Source organism: Danio rerio, chromosome 18 (assembly GCF_052040795.2).
Source record: "Danio rerio strain M-AB ecotype USA chromosome 18, GRCz13ab, whole genome shotgun sequence".
In the NCBI taxonomy this organism is placed as follows: domain Eukaryota; kingdom Metazoa; phylum Chordata; class Actinopteri; order Cypriniformes; family Danionidae; genus Danio; species Danio rerio.
The window spans coordinates 25,964,204-25,986,199 of NC_141038.1; the positions used below are offsets into that span (position 1 = coordinate 25,964,204).

The window sequence follows — 21,996 nt, forward strand, 5'->3', positions numbered from 1 at the left end:
GGCAGGTGGTTGCATGGCTAGATAGCACGAGTTTGGACACCTCAGACTCAGAGAGCTGAGAAAAAGAGGTGAGTGTGTGTGGTGTTGGTGTTGTATCTTGCGTGTTTGTTGTAGGTGCAGTAAATTGAGCACTGATTTTTGCAGTTTTGGTGCAAAAGAATGTAGCAAAGTCATCAGTAGTAAGTGTGGAGGATGCGGGTGGAGGAGGAGGATAGAGGAGGGAGGAAAATGTTTTAAAAAGTAGGCGAGGATTAGTGGCATTGTTGATTTTCAGACGGTAATATGTCTGCTTTGCAGAAGTAACCTCAGCTGAGAAAGAGGACAGAAGAGTTTGGTATGTTAAGAGCTGTGCAGGATTTTTAGTTTTCCGCCAAATTCTCTCTGCAGCCCGAAGTTTTGAGCGATGCTCACGGAGAGCATCTGAGAGCCAGGGTGCAGGAGGACTGGCACGGGCTGGCCTGGACTGGCAGGACTGGCACGGGCTGGCCTGGATAATTATTATTATCATCCTCATTAGTAGTAGTAGTTATTTGTAAGGTCATGACTGGTTGTGTAAGCATTTTACAGCATATCATACTGTGAATGAATGTGTATGTGACAAATAAAATTTGAATTTGACAACTATTTTATTATTTTACTTCTTGTATGACCTGAAAAAGAAACAAGAAGGCATTAAAACAACCCTAATATGAGAAAAGGATCGATTACTTTTTATTTTGCACAAATTATTGGTTTATGCCCACTAGTTTTCATACATTTAACTGCATTCATTCATTATAAGTGACCAGCATTTAGTTAAAAATGAGAGGCACAAAACAATTTCAAACATTTTTAATTTTTATTAACCAATTCTAATGTATGTGCTATTATGGCAAATGAAGGGCTACGGTCCAAAGATGACCTGTTGTGTCAAACTGACTCAGGATTATACGAGTGAAGATGCTTGCACAAAGATTTTAATTAGTATAAAATTGCAAAACAAAAAAAACAAAAAAAAGGAAAGAGGGCAACAGCTCAAAAAGCCTTACAACACTGCTGTGCTTCAGAATGTATCTTAACACAAGTCAAAGAACACAGTATCCTCAACGACGCCTGTTTTGATGTTCTCAAACTTACTTTAATTGCTTTATTAGATCAATTCACCTCATACCTCATCTAAAAGCTGTGGGAATTGTCCAAATACCCCCTACACACACAGAACAGAACATCCTCTTGCATAGAACATGACCAGGTTCAAAAGTTCAAGCCAGTCGCATCGGTGACCATCAAAAAAAGAGCTCTCTGATCAGGCAGCTGTACATGCGCTGTTAAAAATTCATAAAACCACAAATGTGCAAAATGTACGCACCAGGACGACAAGTTTATGCAAATTCAAAGTGCACACACTGTGGCATGAAGCACTCTTCCAGTGCAAAATATAGAAAGGAAATTCTCTTTTCCAGTTCAAGGTGGTTCTAAAAAGACCCCTCAAGCGCAAGTTACTCCAAGGACCTATATTTAAACCTTGTACTTTTAGGTTCAAAGAGCAATGCCCTTAGAAACTTGGCACCATGAATTATTTGCGAGGGAAAAGGCATGATGCATCTTTTAACATGTGCAGTCACTTCAGACTGCAAAGCCTACAAATGTCATGTCCTCTTAAGATCAAAAGTAATTGGTCAGGCTGCACAACAAGACACAGGGGTAACAAGGCAGTTTACCAGTGTAACAGACTCAAATGACAGAGTGTGAGAGCAGAACTGAGCTAATAGACCCACTGCAGGAGAGGAGACTGGCAAAACTGCATGCTACTTCATTCTATTTTCTCACCGCAGATGCATGTTATATTTTTACCATGTTTTTGACTCACATCTAACATAAGCAAATGTGTTATGAAATATTTTGTTTGGAGGAAAGAAAAGGGGGAAAAATCAGTTTTAGCAAAGAACAGGGCTTCTCAAAGTCCGTACTCTAGTCTGGATCTGGACCACGAGGGTATTCAATCCGGACCGACTCCATTTTGTATTGCAAGACGATGGCCACTATAGAAAGAAACACGGACATTTCAAACAGCAGTATCTACAATATAAAAAGATATACAACACAACACCTAAAGTTTACATTACTGATTTCAGTTGCATTCTGAGCTGCATGCAATGCTTTTTAATGCCCACACCTAACTCCATGCCTAACCCTATCTCTCACAGTGACGTCACTAGCTCTACTGAGTGCAATGAGTCTGACATTGCATCTCTGAGATATGCAATTATGGTTATCAGTAGTTTTGCCACATTTGTGTTGTATTTAATGTGTTTTGAACGCAAATGGCATTTTATTTAATGAAAAATAAACAGTGTTGGTGTGATGCATGTTATGAATGTTAATTAAATACAAGTTATGTAAAATTAGTTGTTCCGGACCTTTGACCTTAATAAAAATTCTGACTTGGACCTTTTAATTGAGAAGCTAATTGAGAGCTAAATTATTAAGGTTTAAAAAACATATTATCTGTTAGTGAATTGCCATCACATAAAAGCAATAAAAAATACTGTAGCAAAGCGGACTGCATTAACTGTAGTATTATATTTATTAACTAAAATTTTAAAAAGCTAAACTTTTTCACTACATTTAAATATTATGAACATGACAATGATTCATAAAAATGCATTGTTTGCATGTTATATTTCAGCTATTGAATGATCTTTTTTGTCCTTAAATAATTTCATATATTACATTAGTTAAATCTTATTAAACAATCCATAATATTAACTTAATATATTATATTAAATGCGTTACCTGTATCATAGAGGTATTGCACAAAAGTTAAATCAAGAAAGCCAGGATACCAGAAAAATTCCCAGCTTGACCTCCCAGCCCTCCTGGCTTAGTCTATTACATGTTTGCAGATCCAGGTTGAGAACAAGCCGCTATGTCAAGTCAGGATAAGATAGCCAGAATAAGTGCACATGCATTCTTCATCAAACCATGAAATGTATAACAGAATCAATGATGTAAATATGAAAAAACCCAAAGTGAGCCAATCAGGTGACACCCTATTGCCCCTCTTTCCCCACCAATCTGGTAACTCTGACTGATCTGAGAACTCCATTTACTTTCATGCAGAGATTTAATGGAAGCATATGAGGTGGTGTATTAAAAATGAAGATAACATTGGTCATTCACTTTGCCTTAAATCTGACTAGTGGACATTGATGCTACTAAAGACATTTATCATGAACATTATTCCAAACACTTGTTTTCTACAAGTTTAGATTACTTCAAACACTCAATATTGCACATCATGTTTATGTTATTTGATTAGCTTATTTAATCTAAATATAATAATTTATATGTATTGCTTTCATTTGTTTTTTCTTTCTAACAATATATGTACAGTATATTCAAGAGTTCACACTTAGCTGATGATTGCTCATAAGGTCCACGAGCCCAGGGCTCCCTCCTGTTTGCAGGGTGAGAGGAGAGTTTGAGCTCAGGTAGGTCTTTAGACCTCTTATAAGGGGCTAGTGATAAATTAAAGACTGCTGTATAGAGATATACTGTTGGTTAAGAGCTTGACTACATAGTGTCAATTTGGATTGGTCAATTAACCTACTGTATGGCGCATGTTTTTTCAACTGTGGGAGGAAACCGGAGAACCTGGAAAAAACTCACGCGAGCACGGGGAGAACATGTAAAATCCACACAGAAACGTCGACTGGCCTATAGGGACTTAAACCAGTGACTTTTTTGCTGTGAGGCAACAGTGCCAACCACTTGGCCGCCGTGCTGCCCTATTAAAGATAAAGGAGGGGGAGTAGGGATGGAAGGGGGAATTCTTCAAGGTGAAGATAACTGAAGCAATAAGCTCTGGTTACTTATAATGAGTTAGGAATCATATGATCAGGTTATTATGCGATAGCTAATACAGGACCAGCCGTGAGCAATCATAAGCATGTGCTCCTCTCAAAATTAGTTTATAACTAAACTTCACTACTTGTATGTATACTTGTATAGTGCTCAGCACAAATGAGTACACCCCTTTAGAAAATGTATATTTTTAACCATTTCTCAGTGAATATAGACAAAATTATTTTGGTGTATTTAAGAAACATATTTTTATTTAACAGTTAAACTCAAACCAAACATTTACTCTCCACACATTATTAGAATTATAACTATATTTAAATTGTAGTGAGTTATTGCAAAATAAATAAAAAAACGCATAACTTTCAAAGATTTCAACTGACTTAAATATTTTGTTTTTCTTGATTTTTCCTTTATTAAGATTTTTCCTAAACATATTAACTTTGGTACTAATTTCTGGATTCTGATCTTAATTTGTTGTTGTTGTTGTTGTTGTTGTTGTTAAATTAGTTTGTTTCATCATTCATTCTGATTAATCTAGTGTATACACATGCATATGATTCTAAATCATCTGATAGAGAATATAAATTTAAAACAGATTTATCAGGGGTGTACTTATTCATACTGAGCACTGTACAGTACATACAGTACATTTATTTTCATACATCTACATCTATTTTATATCCTTTTTTTATATCTCCCCTATATTTAAGTCTGAAATGGCCATATATAAACAAAATTATTAATGTAATTGAACATACATATTTAATTTAATATTTAGAAAATATATGTAAAGAATACATCTCAGTAACTTAGTTGCATAAAAGCAGGCTAAATTAAGTTAAGGCTAAATTCAACTGGAATAGTTTAATCCCAGCTTATATCTTATCTTCCTTTTGTGCAATACAACTGAGCTCATTTTCCAGTCATTCAGCTGTTCTCCTGATATGACAGAACTGACAGAGTGTACTTTCTCTGATTTTAGAGAATTCAATAAAAGGAGTTTTGTATTTTTTTTTTAAAAACAATTTTGGGACAAAATTATTAGCCCCTTTAAGCTATTTTTTTTTTTTCGATAGTGTACAGAACAAAACATCATTATACAATAACTTGCCTAATTACCCTAACCTGCCTAGTTCACCTTATTAACCTAGTTAAGCATTAAAATGTCACTTTAAACTGTACAGAAGTGTCTTGAAAAATATCAAGTAAAATATTATTTACTGTCATCATGGCAAAGATAAAATAAATCAGTTATTAGAAATAGGTTTCTAAAACTACTATGCTTAGAAATGTGCTGAAACAATCTTCCCTCCATTAAACAGAAATTTGGGAAAAAATAAACAGGGGGGCTAATAAGTCAGGGGGGCTAATAATTCTGATATATATATATATATATATATATATATATATATATATATATATATATATATATATATATATATATATAAACCGTGTTGACTAATCAACTATGTCCCTGCTTGCAATATTGATAGTAAAATGATCTATTACACGTTCTCAATAGATACAGAAAGGAAAATGAGAAAACTGAGAAATACAGATGGCTCTTGAGGTGTTGGCAGTTGTGTAAGTCAGTGTTCAGGGTCAGGTCAGGGAGGATCTGGAGACCACAGAGCAGAAGATATGGATTGGGTCAGCGAGCAGGACAGTCTGGTAAGAAGGGAGACGCTGAGGGTTTTGTGAGGGGTGTGTGTGTGATGGGTTTCTGTACCCTGGAAGGAGGTTAGATGCAGAGGAGCAGGTGTTGCCCTCTGTGTCCATAGCCAGCAGCTCTCGAGCACTTCCCTCAGAACCCAACTGTCAGCTTTGATAAGCAGGCTTCTCCATGCTCCACATGATTCTCACTTGATACTAGAACTCAGTCCAGCATAAGTACAGTGAACAAATGTAACATCATTTTTGCTTGGAAATAAGAACTTACAAATAGGTTGTGCTGAATGTGGGTAAAGCAGTCATTTTTTAGAACAGATTTTAAAATTTGGCAAGCATCAAAGGTCCCCCTGTATACCAGTGAACATTCAAAGTTGATGTGTATAACTGAAAATTAGTGGCTCAAGGTGAGATTTTTGAATATAGAAAAAAAAAAAACATTGCAGTACAGGTACTTTCATTTTGGTGTGCTATAATCATATCATAATTACTACTAAGGCCCTGTTTACACTGATGTGTTTTTAGTTTTAAAATGGTTTTGAAACTAAATTTTTCACATCCACATTGACATGGGCTTCATTCATGCGCACCCACTTTCTTGGTTTAAACCAAGCGGCAACCTCCCTCTCTCCCTCAGGTAGCCAATACGGAAGTAACTAAAACTGCAATTCATCCGAAATTCCGCTAATCCTGGCCGCTTCTGGCTCCAAAACAGAGCAAATTTCAATTGAGCCCACTGTTAGAATGGCCAACTTTACAGCAGAAAAAAAGGTGTTTACAGCCTGGTACAAAAAAGATTTTGGTTAATATAGCTAATATTACCCTTCATGACAACTGTGAGGGGGGTGAATTTTTTTTATAACTCATCCGTTTCCTTTATATTAAGTTATATTAAGTTTGCATAATTAAGGGCGTGGCCACTTGAGTGACAGCTAGGTCTCGTTGGTCGCCGCACGTCACCTCAGCTGAATCCTGCAGATTAGCCACTGAACTCGGCATATTTGTTGTATTTTTGTGTTGTTTTATGTTGCTTTTAACTGCCTTTTGGACTTGTTTCCTACAATTATTAGATGGCATGGCATGCTGAGTGCACTTAATTGTGCTCACAAACAATTCACGAGGCCTCCATTTCCCATGTGAGTAAAGTTATATATTTATATACCATCTCTATACATGTATTTGTTTTATTTAAGATCATTTATCGTTTATATTTAGAGCTGTAATGCACTCCAGAATCTGACAGATTGATTAGCTGTAGGCTCTAGAACAGTCGTCTGAAGCGTTGTCATACAGTGTTATGCTGGATTTCATCAATAGTCTTACATTAATTAACACAGACTATATCTGAAGTGTTTGGAAGTAATTCGCGTTTTCCTGCTGTTGAAAAACGTCATAAGAACAATGTTTAGTGGCTCAATATATTACTGCAGTGGTTTTAAAAGTCTAAACACTTTATTGATATAGTATACAACCAAGCACAAGTGGTCAGAATACAAACGAGTCACAGGTGATAAAGTATTAAGCGTTCTCCCAAAGTGTGTCTGAACCAGGTCCAAGGTAAATACCAGCACGTGTCTGTAGCTCCGCTCACTCTCCGCCTCTTTGCCCTTGTTTGGTATCCCGCCGTGGGTGGGATGACGCGCGAACAAAATGGCGACGGTTGACCGCGCCTACTTGTGGCTTCTTTTTTTTTTTTTTTTTTTTTTTTTTATTAAACAGTAAATTATTACAGTATAATGAAACATTAGGAACTACATAAGGAACATAAAAGATGCCAGGGGGATAAAACAGTAAAGAAGGGGAGAAAATACAATAAATTGCATAATAGATACATATAACGTAAAGCTTGAAATAAAAATACAATATTAATAGTGTAAGTAAATCAAAACAAAGTACCACTTTTTACAGGGGAATTTTAAATAGGGCATGACAAGATAATGTTTTCCTAGCCTTAGTGTTTCCTGAACCGGAAAGTGTTTCAAAGTATTGTTTCAGTTCTTTTATGAATACCTTAAAAAGCGGTTTATTATTGGAGAATTTGCATTTATGGATATGATATTTAGCAAGTAAAAGTAAAAGATTTATGAAGTAGAACACTTTTTCTGTACTACTGTCTGTATCAATAAAACCAAATAATACATTTTCCCAAAGCAAAGAAAAATTGGAATATATAAACTCAATTACAAATTTGCAAAAGTTACCCCAAAATGTTTTTGTGTAGGAACAATACCAAAATAAATGTACAGTTGTTTCTTCTTTTGAATTACAGAAAGTGCACATTGTGTTAATATTTAATTTAAATCTTTTTAAATAGCTACTCACTGGGTAGAATCTGTGAATTAATTTAAAAGACACTTCTCTGACTTTGTTCACAATAAGATATTTGTGTGGCAAAAGCCAAACTTTTCTCCAGTTTGAAATATTTGTAAAATTGCTCCAGTAAGTAATAACATAAGATTTTGCAACAACTTCTTTCTGAAATAAAATACGGATTGATTTGTTAGTTGAGTTTGGAACAAGACAAGCTTTGCCCACTGTTGTTTCAAATGGATCACAGAGAGATGGTGTGATACATAGAGTTCTGTTCAAGCCTTTAAACAGTGTAATAATTCCTGCAGGAACAGCATCAAATACAATGGCAAATTCTTTTGGTGAGACAGGAAAATTGAACTTCTGTAAGAACTCATAATATGATAGCAAAAAGCCATTTTCATTAAAGAGATCATGAACTAAAATAATTTTTTTATCATACCAACTCTGAAGAAATAAGGATTTGTTTTTGTAGAGTATATTGCGGTTATTCCAAACAAAAAAAGAGTGTGGAGAAAAGTTGTGTTTATAGATAAGAGACCAAGCAAGAAGCATTTGCTTGTGAAATGCCGAGAGCTTTACAGGTAACTTCTCAATATTATAATGACACAGGGAGAGAAAGTTCAAGCCACCCAGCTGTGAAAAAATATAATTAGGGATATAATTCCAAATCGATGTGGGGCACTTTAAAAATTGTTTCATCCAATTAACTTTAAAGGTGCAATTTAATGTATTAAAATCTAAAAAATTTAGTCCTCCGTTTTCATAGGTGTTCATAACAACTGTTTTCTTAATGTAATGTGTACGATTTCTCCAAACAAAGTTAAATAATAACTTGTCTATTGTTTTACAAATTTTGTTTTCTAATTGCAAGACCAAAGCGGCATAGATTAATCTGGATAGACCTTCAGCTTTAGTAAGTAGCACTCTTCCATTTAAAGAGATATTTCTTTGAAGCCACTGATTAAGTTTTTTATGAGTTTTTTCTATAATTGGAGTAAAATTTTCACTACAGCGTATGGATTCATTTTTGGTTATAACAATTCCTAAATAAACTACTTTTTCTTTAATCGGGATATTGCAAATAGAGGGAGCATCACAATCTTTCACAGATAATAATTCACATTTGGCAATATTCAGGCGTAAACCAGATGCTTCTGAAAATGTATTTATTACTCCTAAAGCTATGGCAACTTGATCACTATTTTTTAAAAAGAGAGTAGTGTCATCCGCTAACTGACTGACAATCACTTCCCTTTCTGCTATATTGATGCCTAGAAGATCACTTTGCTTAATATGATCTGCTAATAATTGTGCAGCCAGTAGAAATAAATAAGGAGAAATGGGACATCCTTGGCGTATGCCCCTTTTAACATCAAATCACTTGTGGCTTCTTTTGCGCTCTTTAGAAACCTATGGGTGACGTCACGGATACTACGTCCATATATTTTACAGTCTATGGTTTAAACATGAGGGTAAATGCTGTCCTCAATAGACATACAGTATTTAAACTACTGCTAAACTAGTACAGAAACGTAGGAAAAAATCACACTCTATGTCTATATCTCTCTCATTTGAGTGTTGCATTGCTGTATATATTGTGTGTAGAGTGTAACCGGTGCACTGTATATACTATAGTATACTCAGTTTTACTCTATATATTCATTACAAAAAGTAAATAATAATAATAATGATAAAAATCATAGTAATAATAATAATAATAATAATAATAATAATAATAATAATAATAATAATAGAGCAGCCCGGTGGCGCAGTAGGTAACGCTGTTGCCTCACAGCAAGAAGATCGCTGGTTCGAGCCTTTGCTGGATCAATTGGCATTTCTGTGTGTTTGCATGTTCTTCCCGTGTTCACGTGGGTTTCCTCCAGGTGCTCCAGTTTCCCCCACAAGTCCAAAGACATGTGATACAGGTGAATTGGTAAGCTAAATTGTGTGTATAGTTTACAGTGTGTAAATGAGTATGTATGGGTGCTTCCCAGTGACTGGTTGGAGCTGGAACTGCGTAAAACATATACTGAATAAGTTGGCGGTTCATTCCGCTGTGGCAACCCCTGAATAATAAAGGGACTAAGCCAAAAAGAAAATGAATGAATTAATGAATGATGATAGCAGCACGGTGGCTCAGCGATTAGCACTGTCACATCACAGCAATAAGGTTGTTGGTTTGAGTCCCGCCTGGGTCAGTTGGCAATTCTGTGTGGAGTTGTATGTTCTCTCCGTGTTTTTTTTTGTTTATGAGTGTGTATGCGTGTGTGTGTGTGTGTGTGTGTGTGTGTGTGTGTGTGTGTGTGTATGTGTGTGTGAGAATAAGTGTGTATGGGTGTTTCCCAATACTAGGATGCAGCTGGAAGGGCATCCGCTGTGTAAAACTTATGCCAGAATAACAATGTGACGAAGTGAAGATTCATTCCGCTGTGACGACCTCTGAATAGAGACTAAACCAAAGAAAAATAAATGAATGAATGAATGAATGAATGAATGAATGATACACAGACAGACCGACAGACAAATGGACAGACCAACAGATCCTGGTGTTGCTACCAAAACATTCAAGGTGAAATGGGGTTATTTTGTTTAATGTCCTATTCAGGCTGCATCCATTATACTGATAAAACCTTCTGACGTACGACTCAGCAGAGGGAGCAAAAATAGTATGACTGAGGTCAGACATCTCTAGTCACAGACACATTAAGCAATGTGGGGCAAGCTGTACTGAGAAACATTCTGCCTTCTCGAAGATTAGTGAAAAAAAGAACAATGTTTGACTTACTCAATGTAAACAAAAACCTCAGCACATAAGGATGGTGATATCATGCAAGACACTGTAAAAAAAAAAAAGAACATCCAGAAGCTTCCATATTCACCAATTTGACAGCAGAAATCTGTAGCAAGCAAGGTTTTTTGTACTGATTAACAGTTCAACTGATATGGTAAAAAATGGTGAGCACACAAAAATGTAATGTGTGTGAGTGTATATATTTGTGTGAGGCAGGAGTAGGACAGCTGTCAGGCTCTTGTCAGGACAGAATTGGGTTAGAGAAGCTTACATGACCCAGACATTTGAGTCACCCCCGGGGTCAGGGGCCAGTCAGGCATGGCAAGACATCACCAACCCATTTGCCAATCCACTGAAAGGATGTGTATTGGGTCCTAAAGGGTCCCAAAGGGCCTGTATAACACATCTCAGAGAGATATGTACATAAATTATTAGAATGAATCATAATTTGACTGTGCCATGTTGTTTACAAGATAAATTCCAGTTTACACTAGGGCTGTCAAGAGATGACATTTTCACTATAAGATTGTCACAAAAAAATTAAGATAACATTGTTATACCTATTACAAGGTTTCAAATTGTCACCGACTCGGTCCCGGTCATTCCCCTCGCTGACCAGCAGAGGCCGCCCTCTCCGGACTTTTAGCATTACATCATCCATCTACACTGATTGCGAATACACCTGATCTGAATCTTGTTAACGACCCACGTACCTCATATAAGCCGCACTCAAACACTCAGTCAGTGCGAAGTCTTGTTCAGCCCCGGCCAGCATTACTGAGCGTTATATCCAGCCTGATCTCTTGTGTACGACTCCAGCCTGTCTCTTACTAGTGGTGGGCAAAGCGAGGCTTCGTGAAACACTGAAACTATCGAAGCAAATGTGTCGAAGCTTCGAAACACCACTCTAAGGTGACACCTAGTGGTCATTTTAATTATATTTCACTGAAACAGCTTCAGCAAAGAACAGTTGAGCAAATTAGGGTATGAAATCCCACTTTGCAGCCCTGAATCTGCAAGTGGTTTAGACGAGCGGTTTGAGTCCGTGACCACCATGCGGGAATAATGGGTTCGAATCCATGCTGAAACAACTATTTTGAAATGCTTTAATAGCAGTTGGTAATGCTTTGTTATTGTATCGTTTTGTTTCAACATTGCTATGACATACGAATAAACACCTTGTAAATAAATTTGTATTGTTTTGTTTATAAAACAGGGTTGTTGCTAGATCAGATACAGTTGTGGCCAGAAGTTAACAATAATTATTTATATTATTAATTAAATTTCCCATTGTATTTTATTAACGTCTATCCAAAACCTAAACCCATCACAGTACTTTAAAAATATTAATTATTGTTTTACAGTGTATAAAAAATGATGCTAAAATAATGGCATATCCGTAGCTGTATCCTATCTAGACTACACCATAAAACAGTAACATGATTAAAGTATATAAAATCATGATTTTGTAGTATTTGGACTAGTCGGGATTCGAACCCAAAATAAATTTGTAACACAGATCTGTGGTGCACACGCACAGTCCACTAAGCCATACAACACACTGTTACATCATTGATCATGCCAGTCAAATGCAGATTCTCCGGGTCATGAAACGCCTCTGAAATGATCAATGCTTTGAATCGCTTTAGTCACGTGACCAAGTGTTTCGAAACACTTTAGTCACGTGACCTGGGTGTTTCGGATCATGCTTCGGTACAGTGTTTCGAAACACTTGCGCTTCGGGATCTCGACACTGTGTCGAAACGTCAGTTTCACGTCAGCCATCCTTATCTCTTACTTTGCTTCGCCTTCTGCCTGCCCTCGACCCACGCCTGATATACGGACTCTGATTCTCGCTGCCTGCCCTCGACCCAAGCCTGTTACACGGACTCTGATTCTCGTTGCCTGCCTTCGACCCAAGCCTGATACACGGACTCTGATTCACGCTCGCTGCTCTCTACTCATGCCTGGTAACTCACTCTGTATCTGTTCACCGTCATTCTTGAAACCATTACTACTACTGTGGCTGTGTGTGTGCACCCAGGTGCATATTGTGTGTTTGAGTGAAGTTGTGATTAATAAATACTGCATAATGGATCCCCGTGTCAGTCTCCTCGTTACACAAATATAATTGTCATTCCAAATCTAAAATTGTGATTTCTAAGATCTGGCATTTTTACAAGACTTTACAATCTTCAGTGTTTCCCTTACCATTATATTAGGGAGGCGCCTCTCTTTCCCACGGCTTTCCCTGCGCATCTTGAAGTCAAGTTAATTATATTTTATATATAGTGCCAGATCACAACTTCTTCTAATAAACAAGCTAAATAGCCGTATGTAATATCTTATTAACACAACGGCATGTGATTTCTGTCTCTACATGGTCGTGAGATTACAAATTTCTGCTCTCTTAATTGCGCACAGTGGAGTTTTAGCCACTCTCTGCTGTTTGGAAATGAGTGTGTGTGTGTCATATCTGACAGGACCTAAGACGCACGTATGCTCACGTATATTATGCATACCCTACAGCAGTCAAACACAGGTAAATGATGTGTGGGAGCGTAATGCGTTTACATCACAGCAGCTAGAATATATAGATGCAATAGGACCTCTGTTTAGTTTATTGGCGTGATTCGCGCAAGTGATGCTCTCTTTGTTGCAAATGCAGTCACTGAATTTCCAGTGTTTTGAGCTGCTATGACGCGTTCGCCCCTATCTAGTGTCTCATCCAACCTTATGAGCTTTCCCGGAAGCACCTTGAGTCTTCTCCAAATTTATACCTACCAGCCCTGTGATCCCAAAATTAGTTAAAAACTCGGAAATAATGACAGCGAGAATGAATGAGCAAGAGAACAGGGGCCTCATGTATCAACGCTGCGTACGCACAAAAACTTTGCGTACGCCAGGTTTCACGCTCAGAATCGCTCACGTTTGGATTTACTAACAATGAACTGAACGTGGGAATGTGCGCAGCTTCACGGCAGCTTTCTGGCAGGCGTACGCACATTTTGTGCGTGTCTGTTTTATTTCCATTGGCGACTCCTAGAGGCAGTTGTGTTAAATTCCTTTCTACAAAGTGTCTGAGCCTTGCAATAGCAGCTGTATGAGACGGGTTCAGCAGGTATATAAGGTTTCCATACCATACATTTGACCAGCTAAACATTAAAGCACAATTTGCAGCAGTCGCCTGTTTTCCCAATGTAATCTGAGCGATCTACCGCACGCACATTGCTATAAAGACACTATCTGAAGATGAATTTGCATGCGTGAATCAGAAACATTTCCATTCAATAAATGTGCAAATAAAATATGATGCTTATTGATATGAACTTATTGATGATTCCTACTTGTCTTTCTTGTGATAAATAGTTGGCAAAATCTGATATGTAGCGGGGGAAAAAACAAGAGAGTTCATCAGACGCTGGATTCGAGCCGAGTTCATGCTCGTTCGTGTCAATTCATAATCACATGCGTCTTACGAGCGCGCCACTGAGACTGTTAAGCGTCCTGCAACATTTTACAGATATAAACCACACTATTTCTTTTCTTTAATGCACTCAGTGCGATGTTCAGACCCAACTGTGTTGACCGCATCAGCTAAACTCTCCCACTCTATTTTTTTCTTTTGTTGTTAATTCCGGAGAACAAACTTGCAAATAACACCGCTTTTCTCCGGTCTACCTCCAAAAGCAGCACCTCCAATTCACATTCTGTTCAAAGTTTCTCTTTTTGCTTGATTTTGACATTGCTTTTTCGTTGGATTTTGCCATTAGCATAGTCATAAGCATATTCATATGGGGGAGGAGGCAGGGAGGGGTTTTGTGCTCGTGCATGTTGCGCTCAGTTTCATGTTCATTCAGATGTACAAAAGAATATGCGTGAGATTCGGCGTACGCAGTGCTTCATACATCTGAAATTTTTTCTGCGTACGCACATTTACAGCTTTGTGCGTACGCAATGTTTTAGTAAGATTTCCACGCAAGTCTTCGTACATGAGGCCCCAGATCACGAAAGGCATAGTGATGGTCTAAGCCAGGGGTGTCCAAACTTGGTCCTGGAGGGCCAGTGTCCAGCATATTTTAGTTTCAACCCCAATTAAACACACCTGAACCAGCTAATCAAGCTCTTTCTAGGTGTACTAGAAACTTCCAAGGAGATATGTTGAAATAAGTTGGAGCTAAACTATGCAGGAGTTTGGAAACCCCTGGACTAAGCATTACATTTCTTCGGTTAAATGAATAGAGGGTTTTGAACTTGCGATATCTTTACTACTCTATCTCTCTCATTGATGGATTTGCTGTCAATAGTTGTAGACGAGCAAAATATAACAATGTAATTTGGAAACACTGCAAATTATGGAAGAAGAGTTCAACATGTCTCAATCAAGAAAAAGTTTGGACCTATAAATCTAATACATCTTTACTAAAAGGTGGACCTATACACTGTTTATTGCAATAAGTATATTACAAGAATATACTTATAATATAAAGTTGCAAATCTTTTACAAAAGTACTTTACAGTAGGTTTGACTTCACAAAACAAAAAAAAATTCTTGGCCACTGTCCCACTGCACCAAATTTCATCCTGCGTTTTTCCCACTGAATACGGTATGTGGAACACATGAGCAAAATCGGTCAGAGAAATAAAAGATTTAAGGAAATTCAAAAAAGTGATCAAAAGATTGTTGTCTGATGAGGTTAGTTAGTTTGCATGGTGGATGATGATGTTTTATTCTATAGGTTATTGCATGGCGAGTAATTTTGTTCCTGTTTTGAAATGTGGAGTTACTGTTTGTTTTATGCTTTAATTGTATTTTTCAGCCATACTTAGTTTTTTTTTAACAGTGAGAACCACAATGGAAACAAACCCAGGGCTTCATTGTGCTTTTATCCTCGACAGTTTTGTTTTGAAATGTATGGGATGCTTAAATTTTTTGCACAGTTTGTCTAAAATCTGTCAAATAAAAATTTTATTCAATTCACATTAAGAAAAATGCTTGGGGAATTTTAAACAACATGCTTCTTCTTAAAATGTGCCATCAGTTATTTGTTTTCAGACATATTTTTATTTATTTTATTATTATTATTTTTTTTTTTTTATTGCTTTAGTAAAATTAACTGCAGTTCACTTACAAACCTTGCCATTGTAGGTCATGAGACATCTGACAATGTACTCTCCTGAAACGAGAACTTTCCTGTTGATTGCAGTGCGCTCTTTCTGATCCATAATGGCTGAGACCAAATGCCCTATAGCAACGAGAGTAACTTTGTTAATTACTGTGCTCGCTGTTCAATTAACTATGCAATAGAGATCACTGCCAGACCTGCTGCTGATAACAACTATCAGTCATTTGGAATTTATAGAAATTCATTAAAAATGCCGACACCTGAGCAGATTTTCAAATGAACCCGGAGGGATAAACTCATTTCCACCGTTCTTCTGTTTTTTTTTTGTATATCTCAGAGACACCAGTTCCATTCTAATGTCCTCACACACATTTAATCCACATAGCAGGTTGTATGGAAAGATACTATATAATACCCTGACAAAAATAAATAAATAAAATGTTGAATAGACTACAAATGTCTTACTGCCTCACATGGCATCTATAAAAATCAAAAGAATATCTTTATGCTTGACGAAAATACAGATTTGGCTCTTAGTGAAACTTCAGTGTTAGTCTATAATGTGCCCGGTTGATGGCTTCATTGAGCCAATAACCGGAATTCCTGTGTTTTCTGTGGCATTTTTATGTTTCCATGGATACAGAGGACAGACCGTTAAAAAGCAATTATTGAGGAAGAGAGAGTGGAATTCACCCCTTTGTCAAGATTTCATAACAGCTGTAATAACACTGTCCGCCACGCTAATGCGAAACTCCTGAATGAATCTGCCTCACACGCATCCGCTCTGCTTCTCCGAGGACAATATACTGTCCTCTGTATCAAATCAAGGTCCATTATAATTTTTTTTTTTTAAACTCGCTGCCTATTTAAAAAAAGGCATGTATAGTATGCTTTTTGCTTGTCTCAGTCTGTGTTTTGATGTGTACAAACACAGCACATCTAATCGCTGAGAAAACAGGACAGCTTGAGGTATATATCTGATCCTATCATATCAAATGTGTATCTAAACTGAAACAAATGAAGTAGGTAATCTCTTATTTCCATCAGGAAAGCCATTCTTCATATCAACACCTATCCGTTATAAAATCTTTCCAAAACTGTCAATTTCTGAGCAGGGTGAGTGCGCGCAGTATTGACTAATATATACACACTAATATGCACTGAAAAAAATTATTCAAAGATGATTCCTTGGATTTACTATTTTAAGTGGTTCTAAACAATTTATTTGTGTTGAATTTAAACAAACAAATTAAGTTGAACATTATTAAACTTAATTTGTTTGTTTAAATTCAACACAAATAAATTGTTTGCAACAATTCTGCATGCAACACTTTTTTCAGTGACAGACAGACAGACAGATAGATAAAGCATATACATCTATTGCCATCTTAATGCAAGTGCTTTAATGGTCAAATACATCTACATTGGTGTCAGAGCGTGGTGTTTAGTGATTATTCATATTAACCCTGATTTGTGTAATAAACAAGTTGAGAATCAAAAGACATGTGAAAGAGAAACCATATCAAAGCCGCACTATTATTAAAGTGACAGCGCGCAATATTCCTGCTGTCGCCTGTTTTTATTATTGATCAAACAACAAAAGGAGAAAATCCCTCACTGCTCGACTAAAAGACTTTTGTAGCAGAAGTTTTTTTTCTTACAGTGAAGATGCTTATAGCACAGTTTGTTTCATATTTGTATTCTATTGTATTCATTTCCCTTTCCTTTTTTACAGGAAGTAAAATAACTGTATACATACACAATTGAAGTCAGTATTAATAGCCCTCCTGAATTATTAGCGACCCTTTCCCCCCAATTTCTGTTCAATGGAACGATTTATTTTCAACCCATTTTTAAACATAACAGATTTAATAAAATTTTTAATAACTGAATTCTTTTATCTTTGCTGTGATGACAGTACATAATATATACACTAGATTTTTTCAAGATACTAGTATTCAGCTTAAAGTGACATTTAAAGGCTTAATTAATGTAATTAGGCAAGTCATTGCATGACAGTAGTTTCCTCTGCAGACAATCAAAAACATATTGCTTAAGGGGGCTAATAATATTGAGCTATTAAAATAGGTTTTATATTATTTAAACCTGCTTTTATTCTAGCTGAAATAAAACAAATAATCCTTTCTCCAGAAGAAAAAAAAATATTATAGGAAATACAATGAAAAAATTCTCTGTTAAACATCATTTGGGAAATATTTATATATAAAAAATTTACAGGAAGGTGAAAATTGACTTCAACTGATAATCGTTTTGAATAATCATGATTACAAGTATGACCAATATAACCGTGATTATGATTTTCCCATGATCGAGCAGCCCTAGTTTTTGTCCAACACCATGAATTGATATATTAGAAACAGCTTATATTTCTCACAGTGTGACAATGATCACCTCAAGTACACCTCATGTGCTTTATACAGTTTCAAATGCTAATAATGTGAGTATGAATGTAATTTTACCTGACATTTATTGCCATACTACTAAAAGCAGCAGCAGATCTTGAAAATTGTGATTCAGCATGTAATGTACATTTAATAACGCTAAAGAGGGTTAATATGTATTAAATAGATTATAAACCAAACTAGTGAGTGCATATTCTGTGCTTCTGAATGGCTGTATTTACATTTCTGTCAAGTTTCGTCTGGTGCAAACAGCCAAATTGCTTATCACTGCAAATCTAATCATGAAGCATGTTGTTAGGACACGGGATTACAATGTAACATAATGAACAACCTCATGTGGAACTCTGAATCTGCGTCTCATTTCGTAGTCTACCGTCCACCAAAGGTTGCATTATGGTCCAAGATGCATGCTTCAGAGCCTTTCTGAATGAATGAAATATGCGGTTTTCCACCAAGGCAACACGGGTGCTGAAACATAATTGGCTAAACTGGCAATAAGCAGGTTAAAATTACCAAAACATTTTTCAAAGCAGAAAATCTGACTTCAGCATTGTTTTTCAGATAAACAAGTATGTTCACTTGGTACGTTCCTTAAATATCTGCAAAAGCATTATGGTATTTTTATGCTTTAGATGAGTCAAAAACTTACATACAGCACCTTTACGTGTATGCTCGGAAACAAAAATAAATTAAAATGTTCAAAAAACACATACATGCATATATACGTACATAGGGGTGACACTTGAAAACCCATTTGTATCTTTGTATCTTTATTTTTTGTCCAAATAAAGTATATTTATTATATAAAATTGTGTAATACTATTTTTCTCTATTCATTGCACCCTAGGTTTTCCACTTCTTCAGTTCTTCTCTAGACCACACCTGAACGCTGTGAACCCTTCCTCAGAGTGACAGTCACATTAAAATGCCATTAAAGTGTGAAATAGGAACAAGGCGTGAAGGGAGGTTTAACCCCAAGCTACTTTTGAGCACCCTTGGATTATACAGATATACTTTTCTTCCTTGTCCACTTTTTTAACCAGTTGCCTTTGTTCACTTTCCACAAGGCCAATGAAAAAGAAAAACATGTTTGTGTGAGGGGTGGGTTGTGCAATAGTGGGCTGATGAAAGAATGGCAAGGTTAGGGTGTGAGTGCATTAAACGGCCAATGCCTACCTCTATTTTCCAATCAGTCTATTTTCTATGTGTCTTTTAGCAAGCTCACCTCTCACTCCACACATGCATAAGCAATGGGGGATGACACCGCCTTGCACCTGAGCACGCTTTTAAAACACACTCTGTGCATCTGTGGCACATCTACAAAAGGAGCCAGAACAAAGGCGCTGAAACCTGGGATTGTTCCATGATCGCAGCAGCAACAAAAGTGATCGCTCACGCAAGTCACAATAACATGGCCTGTGTGTAGTCTGCCTTCTTTAGCAAAAACTAGTTATTTTATATGGTTTTGACTGCATTTCAGCACTAAAAAGTACTGTTGATTTTGCTAAGGGTCTCAAGCTGTGCTCTTTGGAGGAGGAGCGGTGCATGGACTGAGACCCTGGCTTGTGTCAAGTCAATGAGACTGAACACGTTAAAACTGATGAGAGTGTACTTAGACAGGTTAGGGCTCACCACACGTTTGCTGCCTGGATGCACTAAATAAATCAATAGTATCTGCAGGAATATACAGAAAACACATTTGGCTGGAAGTCATCTGTTTTAACAACTCAACTCAAGTCAGATTTAAACAGAACATGTAATACATGTGCATACACAACCTTTTTAATGTTTTATGATAATCTTATTTTGCTCACAAAGGCTGCATGTATTTCAGAAAAAAATACAGTAACATAGAAAGTGACATTCAATTTTAATGTGAGATTAAATAACTGTTTTAAGTGTAATTGTATTAATTCTTGTGTTTTAAAGGTAAATTTTAAATATGACTAGTATTTATTCATTAATTTTCCTTCGGCTTAGTCACTTTATCCATCAGGGGTTGCCACAGGGGAATGAACCGCCAACTTATCCAGAATAAGTTTTACACAGCGGATGCCCTTACAGATGCAACACAGTACTAGGAAACATTCAAACTCCCTTGCATTATGATTAGTATTCAGTGTTACATGACTCTTCAAATATTCTAGCATTCGTAAACTCATACAACACCATTCAAAAGTACCATTAAACATTTATTTATTTTTATTCATAACAATATGTTGTTAAGATTGTATAAGGGTAAACGTAAACATTTATATTGTAAAGAATAAGATTGCAACTAAAAGCTATTATTTGGAAGTTTTCTTTTTTAATCAAATCATCCTAAAAGTAAAATGCATCACGGTTTCCATAATACTACACTCAAAAAAATAAAAAAATAAAAATAATAATTACTTAAAAAGAATAAATTATATATATATATATATATATATATATATATATATATATATATATATATATATATATATATATATATATATATATATATATATATTTAAATGTTCAAACTATTTATGTAAAAATAACTGAAATAACACAATTATGGAGATTTAACACCATTTAAATTTGTCATGTTACTGTAACTTACTCAATTTGTGTTGTGACCCAATGGAATCCAACAGTTTTTACAATGTATACTTTTTTTTTTTTTAATTCAGAACTGAAAATTTTTATGATCAATTATTTTTGATAAAATAAACACTAATAATGATTAATACAACTAACGAACAAATTAAAAAATCTAACTCTTGAATGAAACAATGCTCTTGAACAATATACATGCTTAAGAAATAAAGAGGATGTCTTTCAAAAAATAAGGATTCCTCTATGTATTTGGATTTATTTTGTAATAAAGTTTACGGCCCTTTGGCCGCCGGAAGAAGGCGGAGAACCGACGGAGCTTTAAAATATTTATTAATAACAATGACGGCAGCTCCTCACGGAGACTGCCGTCTAAACCAAAACAAACGGACGGCAGTCTCCGTCAAACTGAAAGCAAAAGTAAAATATGTCCGGGCCCGGTCCTCTCTCGGCTTCCTCTGCCATCGGTCCTCCTCTTATGGTCCAGAGCTCCTTCCGTGAGATCCGAGGCAGGTGCGGACGGCAGGTGTATCCACTTACGCGGTGGCCTCACCCCGTTCCCACGGCTCTCGGCCACGCCCCCTCGCCACATATTTATTTATTTATTTATTTGTTTATTTATTTATTTTTTCGTTTGTCTGTTTATTTATTTATTTTAAGACTTTTGCTGCTATACTTGTTTACTGATATCTTTGTCTTTGTAATTTTTTGTATGTTTATTAAAACCAATAAACAAAAATAATAATATTAATAATAATAATAATAAATAAAATAATTGATCGTAACAGCAAACCATCCTATTATAGTAATTTCTAAAAGATCACATGACACTGAAGATGGTAAGTACTGAAGTAAATACTGAAGTAATGACCATGAAACTGCATTAATTAAATTTGTGAAAAAAATCTATGTATTCGTTTTCCTTCTGCTTAGTCCCTTTATTCATCAAGATTCGCCACAGCTGAATGAACTGCTAACTTATCCAGCATATGTTTTACACAGCGGATGCTCTTCCAGCTGCAACCCAGTACTGGAAAACACCCATAAACTCCACACAGGAATGTCAACTGAGCCAGCCAGGACTCAAACCAGCGACCTTGCTGTGAGGCTACAGTGCTAACCACTGAAAACCCATGCCGCCCATCTGTTTAACAGCAGTTTCAGCTTTTCATTGATATCACTGGGATAGATTAGAATTCAAAAGTTTTTTTTACTTAACCATTTACATTAAAGCACAGTGAAAGCT

At 36.2% G+C, this 21,996-nt stretch overlaps 2 long non-coding RNA genes across 2 annotated transcripts in view; one reads left to right on the plus strand and one right to left on the minus strand.

Moving 5' to 3' along the window:
• The window catches only part of LOC141378832 (uncharacterized), a 43,636-nt gene extending 23,103 nt beyond the window's left edge, over positions 1-20,533 (plus strand). Inside the window, exon 3 of the long non-coding RNA XR_015515014.1 lies at positions 19,018-20,533. This is a non-coding gene — a long non-coding RNA (uncharacterized LOC141378832). The remainder of the gene's footprint in view (positions 1-19,017) is intronic.
• si:ch211-147m20.3 overlaps positions 1-21,996 on the minus strand; it is an 89,986-nt gene that overhangs the window by 64,617 nt on the left and 3,373 nt on the right. Inside the window, 1 exon segment of the long non-coding RNA NR_120393.1 lies at positions 15,758-15,867. This is a non-coding gene — a long non-coding RNA (si:ch211-147m20.3).